At 39.6% G+C, this 10,625-nt stretch overlaps 1 long non-coding RNA gene across 1 annotated transcript; it reads right to left on the bottom strand.

Moving 5' to 3' along the window:
• Positions 1–2,717: 2,717 nt before the first annotated feature.
• Positions 2,718–9,181, bottom strand: LOC112658544 (uncharacterized). The gene is made up of 2 exons (XR_003135772.3): positions 8,973–9,181; positions 2,718–3,134 (listed from the first exon to the last, which is right to left on the bottom strand). It is a non-coding gene; the product is annotated as an uncharacterized LOC112658544 (long non-coding RNA).
• Positions 9,182–10,625: the final 1,444 nt, after the last annotated feature.

Here is a 10,625-nt window from a genome sequence, read left to right as displayed (position 1 = left end):
ATCATATACTAAAAGGAAAGCCTCTGACAACACAAAGTAACTTGATCTTCAAAATGTTTTCAGCTAACCTGCCAAAGACAATTTGGTGACTCTTTAAGCATTACATACTTAATTAAAAACTAAAACAAAATGTAATCATGACATATCATTTTATCCTTCATGAAAACATATCCTGTTCTTGGAGGAAAGGAGTAATAAAGACCAAATGGATATACTTTAGTTAACAGTCTTGTCTTCATTTTTATTTACAGGGAACTAAATTAATGCCTTCTCTAGGGAGAAAAATAAAAAAGCATGCAATGACCTTCATTGAACTTCATGCACTAACCAACTGAAAGCATATTTTTTAATGCCCTGAAAAACATGCTTCAGGGCTATGGGGTTAACACAATACAAAATGCTGCCAAACTTCCTGTTATTGTTGTTGTTGTTGTTGTTTTCTTAACCCAGGAATCTTCCTATGAGAACACGAGTTTCACACTGGGGTGATAGAGAGGAAGACTTCTGTCCTGTATCCATGCATCTTGTCCCAGAACTGCCTTTCTAATAACTCATGATTCTGAAGGGCACATAAAACATCATAATAAGTGCATTTTGTGTTTTCATTTATTTCTTGGGAGAATAGCAGTCATTATTAATGTATGTTCTTGACGTATCATTGGATTCACATTCCCAACTATTTTGAATCACTACCTAAAATAGTCTTTTGAGGAATGTTAAATAAAAAAAAAAAAAAAAAAGCCATTCTCAACTAAGTTGCTGAAGCACAGCTGTTTTCTATGAGTTGTACTATTCCAATTCTGCTTTCTCAAACACTGTGCTTAGCTACCTCAGGTTTCTCAATTTTAAAATATTATTTTATAACATAAAAATGTACTAGAAATATCTTTCTTTTTTCTACTTTTAGGGAGAGGGAAATATCATTTCTATTTTTCACTGTTTGAAAGAAAACATAAATAGGGATTGATTTCTTTCGGTTTTGGAGCTGATGGTACCATTTTGTTTATGTAGATAAGGGGTCTAAAGCAAGGTTTCTCAACTATACACTATTGACATTTTTGGCTAAGTAATTCTTTGTAGTGGGGGGTTGTCCTATACATTGTAGTACATATAGCAGCATCCCTGGTCTTTACACACTGGATTCCAGTAGCACCTTCTCCATGCCACCCACCTTGTGATGATCATAAATGTCTCCAGACACTGCCCAAAGTCCCCTGGGAGGCAAAATCTCCCCTGGTCAAGAACTCTGGTCTAAGTCATATCACTCACAGAGAGCCATGAGTATTACCTATCTTCTTTATCAAAGTCTTCAAAAAGTGAAATTCCTGTCCTTCAAACTACTTGCTACTCTATTACTTTACTAGTCCTTAAATATTCTACCTAAAGTAAACTAATAACAATTAAGATTTCCCACATCCTTCAAAAAAAAAAAAAAAGCAGCTGACAAAAACCCTAGAATTTAGATGTTAGAGGTTACTGTCACATTGAAAATTCATTTCACTTCCCTTGACGTTATTTCCTTATTTTTACTTGATCATAAAAGGCATTTAAATTATTTTATCACAATGAATATTCAAATTTTTTGTTCAAAATTCCAAGTAAAGAGATTTTCAATAAGAAGCAGATAACTTCATATAATTCATATAATGCATAAACCTTTTATTATTCATAAACTTTATAACTAATGTAGCAATAATGGAACTTTGAGAGTTTCTGTGTCAGTTATATACCTTTTTACTATTTTAATTTTAACATGTTTATTGGAAAATTACCAGGAAACAGAAAAGTATGTAGATTACCATAATCCTACTATACAGAGATAATCACATTTAGGTGTTGATCTTTCTACATTATTCAATTCATATAAATATATCCTATACTAAACCCTTAAACAAATCATGATTTATACTCCAGTCTGTGACTTAGCCATAATGTTTACTAGACATTAAGGGCAAAATCTGTAATGATAAATATACTTAACTTTCTCAAAAACTGTATTTTACAGCACTAAAGTACACAATGTTGTATTATCTACTTTCAGCAATAATCTCTACATGCTATAATTTTTCTGCTTCTCTAATCCACAGGCTTTAACAATAACAAGAGAGAAGTGAACCCGCAGACACCTGCAGATACAATTAGGGATTTTTTTTCTACTCTATGTGTCATCTAGATATAGATGTCCAAAATTCTAATTTTTCTGAGAATTCTAGTGGAAGGAAGAGAGGGTTTTATATTTTCATGGTCACCTTTTACCTTCCTTTGCTCCATATGGATCCATTGAAACAAAACAAATTAACAAGAACCCCCCCCCCAAAAAAAATCCCTCCAAAGGCCATTTATGTGTTTAGAAAATGTCACTGAAAATTTGTCCTTGAACATTAGAAATTATTTCTCCATGTCCCTTCTATCCCCACATTCAGGAAATCTTCAGGAACTGTGTCATCCTTTATAGTTCCCAGGTCATACCACCTCCCTGGTTCTCTGTGCCCTTTCTCTTCTCCCTGGAGCAAGAAGAAATTCTTCTGTTTCCTACAGAGCTCTTTAACTCCACGTTGGTTGCATACAGCCCTTCAAAATCAATGAAGAGCCTTGAGAGAGTTGATGAACAAAATACTTGATTATTGTACAATTTTCAGTCAGAAAAGCCCTGGTAACCAATTAGTCTAACTCTTCGATCCAAAAAATAAATAAATAAATAAAAATGAAGAAACCAGTTGACTATTCTAATTTTATATTTATTGACTACAGTTCAAAGTGTGGGTCAAAGTAAGGGAATAAACACTTGTGAATCATTAGAACACCTGAGGGCCTGGGGCCAGGGACCCAACCTTATGTAACTGGGTAACAGAGGACTCATCTCAATCACTGTGACTCCATTCTCTATAAAATAGGAATAGAACCCATGCTAATAAGAACATTGGTGACCCATATAATGGTTTGCAAAGCATGTTCAAACAGATTGGTTGCTTCTCCCCTTAGAACAACACAGCAAAAGAGATACAGCATTTATAATTATTATCATCCTCATTTATAGACTCAGAGGAATTAGTGGCCTGATTGAATCCCACTGAAGTAGCTGAGCTCAAAACGGTCCTTGAATCCAAATACTACAGCAACTGCCTTCTCTCTATCTGGAAAGAAAGTTACGAGAATCTAATGACATTACATATATAATGTAATAATATATATATAATTTTCCAAATGAAAAAGAAAAATTAATGAAAACCCAATACTTCTTGCTGTATTTATTTTCAGGTAACTTTGGTAATATGCAGCCACCTAAGAATGCTTTCATGCGAGTGCAGGCATTTTTCTACCAACATTTCCTCCAAATGGCACAGTACATTTTAAATAAAACAACATAGGGCAGCCCCAAATGGCTCAGCGGTTTAGCACCGCCTTCAGCCCAGGGCGTGATCCTGGAGTCCCGGGATTGAGTCCCATGTCAGGCTCCCTGTGTGGAGCCTGCTTCTCCCTCTGCCTGTGTCTCTGCCTCTCTCTCTCTCTCTCTCTCTGTGTCTCTCATAAATAAATAAATAAATAAATAAATAAATAAATAAATAAACAGACAAACAAACAAACTTTAAATAAAACAACATATTAGGATTAAACCATTACACTATGACTAGTTTTTACTTCCATGATGATTCTTTAATGTTTCTGGACTTGCTTTTAAGATTTATCCTGCTCCTTATCAATTGGCAGGTGATCCAAACACTTCTTTGGTCTCATCTCTTACACATGAGCATGCCTGCTTATGCACATGTGCATACACACACACACATACACACACCACACACACACCTTTACTTTCTCCATTGTTTCTGATAATGATTTTTTTTCCTTGCCTTTGACTATTTACAACACAGACTGCAAGTCCAGCAGACGGATTTCCCAAGATGTACTGATTCTAAGAGACTCCCAGGAGCATTTTGCAGTGACCCCAGTATTCTCCTTCAACAACACAGAAAACTAAAACGTATTATATCTGAAAAATTTGAAACCCCAAAAGCTCAAAAATGTCAATTCCTCAAATATTCTATGTTCTAGATTTTTAATTTCTTTGTAATTTTCCACAGAATATTTTTTCCATAATTTTCATTCATTTCTCAAGCTATGAAGCTCACAATTGAACACATTTTCTATTGAGTTTTCGTGTGTGCTGAGTCAAATGGTTTCAAATGATACAATTACTACATCAAAAAACAAACAGGCACTTAAAATACACCCTCTCCAAACCCAATCTGTACTAGAATGTGTGGGATCTGAAGGCACAGTTGTTCTCAAGTACAAAAAAGAGAATCTACTACATTATGAATTGCTTTTGAAGGAAATAAAATAATTTCACTATATATATATTATATTTTCTTTCTTAGAATTACCACATATATTCCTGATTGATGTTTGTATTTCAGTACACTGAGATCCCAAACAACATTTTATCCCATCCTAACTACCTTATAATTGTGATTAAATATATATATTGATACCTTACACTTATTTTTAATAAATTTCATAAGACTTTTTGTAATATTGAAAATTTTCATAAAAACAATATTCCCACTTGGTTTAAAAAATTAGACAACAATCCTCCTTATACACAATTGTAATACTCTCAAAAGGGAAAAGTCTTTTAACCATTCTATTTTTAGAAAAGTAAATAATAAACTTAGTTGAAAAAATATAAAAATTTGGATAATGAAACAACTAGAATATCTTGCTATTTATCTATCACATAGAGATGTGCTTGACACTAATCTATATAAAGTGAGGTTTTAGTTCCTCTACTGTAGTACTTTCACAGCACCTCTGTAATTTTGATGATCATGTTATTTTAAGCTTTGTTGGTTCTAAATTGGAAATCTCTAGTTACACTTCTGTTTCTTGTCCAGTAAATTTTAGTCTTGACACCATTCTAGGTGGAATAAGACTGTTGATGCCTGTGTGCATACCTCTACTTTTGCTACCTTCTTTTATCTTCCTCCTCTGTCAGCTAGCTATTTACTTTTACTCTTTTAGGGTTGTAAACTGAACTGTTAAGTATTTGAGCTGATAAAAGAATGTTTTCATATTTAAGTCAGATTGAGTTCAGTTTTCTACCACAAGAGAAACCCTCTTAACTTCATAACCTCCTACCTGCTTACCTGCTAGCCAGGAAAAGGGGTGCTACCATCTACGTTGTGTAAATGACTATTTTAAAAGGATGTATGATTTTTTTAATACATCAGTATCATTAAAATATATCTCATAAAACAAAGCAAAGTGATAAGATGAAGCTCTGCCATAGTCTAAGACAATATCTTACTCAGGAAAAGCCTTTCAAAAATAAAACCATTATAGAATATTATTTGAAAACAGGGGGATACATTGTTTATTTTCTAAAAGAGACACTAAAATGGAAGGAAATAGGTGTATAGTAATCCTGGAGAAAATATTTATTATTTGAAACATATTCTAGGGGTTATTGTCTTACTATAAAGGCTACTGAAGGGTAAGATGGGAAGTAACCATGACTTAAGTATAATTTATAATATGTATTTTAGTTTATTTTTAAGTCAAACATTTTTTCAGTGACACCTTGAGTTTGCAGAAAACATCCATAAATATGTTTCCTATAACTTTAAAAAATAAGTGTAATAAATTTTCCCTATTTTGTACTATTCTATACTTTTCTGCCTCTCTGAAAAAGGTTTTGAGATTCTATGACTGGTGAATCAAATTCCTCTTCCTTTGTGAATGAAAATCACAGCAATCTCCTTCATGTCCTCACTACACATTCTGATTAAGTTATGGTCAGCTCATCACGCGCAGGATTTATGTATGGTTCAAAACGTGTTATTCATGCACGTAATAATTCACCTCAGAAAGTATTTTAGGTAGCTTAAATAAAATGTACGCATACAAATACAAGCTAGTAATATATAGGTGAAAAATAATAAGCCAAATACTATGTTTATTAAAAAATCACAATGAAGCAGGACATAATACCTTCTTAAATTGAACTGTAAATTTAGTTCTGAGCTTCCTGATAGTTTAAATAAAAAGGAGAAGTTACAAATATTTCAATTCAAGGGAAACCAAACTTCTGCTAATACTAAACTCTAAAAGAAATTTCCCTTAGGGACTGTAGCCCAGAATAAAATGGGGAGGAAAACCTAGTGTGCCTATCACCAATATTTTCTGGAATTTTCTTCCTGTTTCTCCATATGCATATAGAAGTGTCTTGCCATAAGTAGGTACCGCACTGAGGAAACTGCATGGGCAGGTTCAAGAAATCAGAAAAACAGAAATTGTTAAAGGAGAGCCAAGGGATCTGATGTTGTGGATTCTCTCATCCCTATTGAAATCAGGAAAAAAAAAACGAGCAAATTGTTTTTCTATTCTCTCTCTATAGATATTATTTCACTATTCCTAATAACATTTTCAAATAAGCAAACTGGATTCAGTGAATTGAAGTCAAAGGAAAGTCTGATTTGTCCAAAACACATAGAAATTCGGAGTCATCTCAATGATCAGAATAAAGAAGGTATGAATCAAGTTATTTGTTATACTCAGTGATGAAGCAGTCTTAAGATGATAGTATCTTAAATGTAAAAACACAGAAAAATCATATTGTCATTAGTCATATTACCATAAATCATGTGATACAGCTTATAAAAGACCTTATGTCTCTATATTTTAAAAATAATTATCTTTACAAATGCTAAAACTACAACAGCTTCTTTAGTAAACATTTAAATGTATGTTAAAACTGGCAGTTCTCTAAGAGTGACACCTCTCTTGTTCCATACTGAATAACTGATGAAGAAATAATTGATGAAAAACTGAAAATATTACTTAGTGAATGAAATATCACCATAGTGAAGTCAGGAATATTACCCAATTGATAAAATATTCATTCCCTGTAATAAATGGGTGTGAAGTCATCAATTATCAGGAAACTACCAAACACTGGTTTTGACTTAAATTTACTTAATAAGCCATGTTTATTGGATTCATATTGATCGATTCTTCCACAATTTCCACTTAGAAAATGAAATCTGTGCACTTAATTAGTTGAAAATAACAACTGCTGGTTCAATTAAATTTAGCAAATTTCACATTCTAGTGTTACCATATGTACATTTGTTTGAAGTAATAATTAAACTTCTGTACTAGATTGCATATTTTGGAACAAAGTAAACAAATCACATTATGAAATATCTCTAAAAATACACATTTGATTTCCTCTCGGAATATTAAGCACAAATGCCTTAAGTGAATCCCTAATAAATGGCTGCAAAAATTAGTTGATTATATGGGTATAAATTTGACCTAGCCATTAATAAATTCTACATAAAACTATGCACATTGGCAGTCACAGAATACATTAAATTTCATTTAGAGAGAAAAATGTAAAAAAAAAGAAAGAAAAAATAAAACTTGGGAGTGCTGCCTTGCTCTAAAATTAAGGAGGTGGAGTTTCATTCATATCTAAGTTGTGGGAAAACTAATGGGATCAAAAAAATATTTCAAGTTGAGGGGATCTCTGGGTGGCTCAGTGGTTTAGCGCCTGCCTTGGGCCCAGGGCATGATCCTGGGGTCCTGGGATCAAGTCCCACATCAGGCTCCCTGCGTGGAGCCTGCTCCTCCCTCTGCCTGTGTCTCTGCCTCTCCATGTCTCTCATGAATAAATAAAATCTTTAAAAAATAAAAATAAAAAAATATTTCAAGTTGGAAAAATGTGCAAGTCAGGGGAAATACTGCTGGGCCTCTAGTAGGCAATTACCTTGATACTTGGTAGAAAAGCAGAGAAGGACTGTAAACATATTTAAGGCTGCTGTGCACTTGGCACAACGTCTCACAAAATTTCAATAAATGCTATCTTGGTTGGATCTCACAGCATTCTTGATGAGGCATGCAGAGTTGGGGATATGGTCCTTTCATAACAGAGTTAGTCATTAAGAGATTTGCTGAAGGTCAATCCAGAATCTGGATCTTTGGACAAAATTTAGGCATGGAGTTTATGCCTAAGACACGACAGTTATTTTAAATGCAAATAAGTGTGATTGATTTTAATAAATGCAAGTATGTTGTTACCACAAACTATTTTTTCATCATTGTGTAGTCCACTTTCAGTAAAGAGCTCAATAATGTTTATGTGACCATCAATAACAGCAGCTAAGTAATCCTATTCATATCAAATAAGCAACCATGGAGTGGCTATATTATTTGCAAAGTAGTGTGATTAACAGCTAGAGTCATTTATAACAAGTAGTTTACTCAAGTTCTTTATGTCTCTCTCTCTCTAGAGAGAGAATAATATACACATTATAATAATATAATTTATATATATATATAATTTTCTATTCATCTATTTTATCCAACCTCCATTGAAGACCATGTGTGACTTTATTGCAGAAATAAAGTTCACAATACAGATGATTTGTATGTAAAACTACATTTTCACTCTTGAATGCAATTTTCGAAGAAAGAAGAAGAAAGGAAAGAAAGAGAAAGAAAGAAAAGAAAAGAAAGGAAGAAAGGAAGAAAGAAAGAAAGAAAGAAAAGAAAGAAAGAAAGAAAGAAAGAAAGAAAGAAAGAAGAAAGAGAAAGAAAGAAAGAAAGAAGAAAGAAAGAAAGAAAGAAAGAAAGAAAGAAAGAAAGAAAGAAAGAAAGAAAGAAAGAAAGAAAGAAAGAAAGAAAGAAAGAAAGAAAGAAAGAAAGAAAGTCAGCAGTACCATGACCACCTGCGTTTAAGAGCAGGCCAGACAGTAAGGTCTGGTTCAGATACCTCCTATTCTGGCAAACTTTATTAACACAAATGCATTCATTATTAAGTACTCTTTGGCCAGACACTTTAAAGCGACGTTAGGGCCTTAATGTGAACAGCCGAGAGTTCTACAACGTGTCTGCGCAGTTTTCTTTCACACGGGAACTTTCTCCACAGAAGGAGTCTCAAAGCGCAGGGTACGGGTGTCGTGACCTACACAAGCAGGACGCGCAGCCTTGCCGTGTCCGTGCACAGCCTAGATCGTCCCGCGGTAACCGAAGCCCCAGACCTGCCTCCTCGACAGCCTCGCACCCGGTGACACGGCCTCGACGCGCGCTGGGCGCCGGGGGCAGGTCCCACCTCGGGGCTCGGAGCGGTTTGCTCCCAGTGGATCGGGGCGGGTGTGTTGCCGGAGTCGCGTCCCATTGGCCGCGCTCTCGGGGACGGGCCCGGCTCTCCGACACTGGATTGGACGGAACTACCCCCCGTAGGCCGAGATCATTGGAGGGTGCGGGAGCCAGGGGGTGGGGCGGGTTCCCCAGGATTCTTGACCGAGCGCGCTCCGCTGCGGAGCAGGGCGCCGGGCGCCGGGCTGGAGCCGGGCGGGCGGCCGCGGAGGCAGGACGGGAGGGTCCCGGCGCGAACGGGGGGAGGGTCTCGGGGGGGTCGAGCGGGACAGGGGCCGCTCGCTGGCCGCCCGGGAGCAGCGCCCGATTCCCCGCCGGCGGCGGCCGCTCCGAGACAGCATCTGTCACCGCTCTTCCTCAGCCCTTCTTGGGCCGGGCCGGGCTCCGCCGGAGGCGGCTGGGAAGACGCGGGACCCAGCGTGGCGAGCCCATCAGCTGTCAGGCGAGCGGCGAAGCGACCCGAGGCGGCGGGAGGCACACAAAGAGCGCGGTGAGCGGCGGCGGCGGCGAAAGGGGGCGGCAGATTCGGGACGGCAACTCCCGGCCGCGCCCGCCCGCCCGCGCCGCCGCCGCCGCCGCCGCCGCCGCCGGGGCTGGGTCCGCGGCCGCCGAGACAATGCGGCCGGGCTCCGGCGCCGCGCGCCTCGGAGCACGGGAGCCTTCGAGCCCCCGGCCCCCGTTTGACCGTCCCTCGGCTCGCCCAGCCCCCTCTCGGGAGGCTTGGCCCCCGCCCGGGAAGGGGCGCCCCCTCGCTCCCGCAGCCGGGAAGGAAGTCGGTCCGCGGCCGCCGAGCCCGGCAACTTGCGAGCCGGGAAAAGTTTGCGGCGCCTCCGCGGGGCGGCGCGGCGCGGCGCGGCCCGGCCCGCCCCGCCCCGCCCCTGGCGTCCGCGGTCACCGCCGGTGACTTTCTGGACTCGTCGTCAGCCTGGGCCGCGGCGCGGCGGGCGGCGACTGCGGGGAGGGCCCGAGTCCGTCCGGAGGCGCCCGCGCCCGGGGCTGCGGGTGAGTTGGCTTGTGGGGCGCGCCGCTTCCAAGCTGTCCGGGGCCCCTGGGTCTGGGGGGACGGCAGGGAGACTCAGCGCCTTTGGTACTTTTTGGAGCGCGCGGGGAGAACAGATGCAAGTGCGATTGCTTCCGAGTAGCTGACCTGCCGCGACCCGCGACCCGCGACCCGCGACCCGCGACCCGCGGCGGTGGGAACCTCTGAGGAGCCGCGGCTCCCGAGGGCCTGTGCGGGGTGGGGGCTGGGAGGTGGAAAGATGAGAAGGTCGCGCACCAGCCCTGCCTCGTAAGCGGCTCGGCGTGACCTTGGACAAGTGACTTAACCACTTAGTGATACAGGAGGCTGGAGCTTACGTGATCTGTGGGGTCTTCTCATTTTTTAAATACATCTCGGTTTGAGATTTTCCTCGGGCCTCAACGTGGTACAGCGAGTTACGGTATACGAGTTATCCGGTAGGCCA

The sequence above is a fragment of the Canis lupus genome, chromosome 12 (assembly GCF_003254725.2).
Source record: "Canis lupus dingo isolate Sandy chromosome 12, ASM325472v2, whole genome shotgun sequence".
Classification (NCBI taxonomy): domain Eukaryota; kingdom Metazoa; phylum Chordata; class Mammalia; order Carnivora; family Canidae; genus Canis; species Canis lupus.
This window is presented reverse-complemented; position numbering and strand designations above follow the sequence as displayed.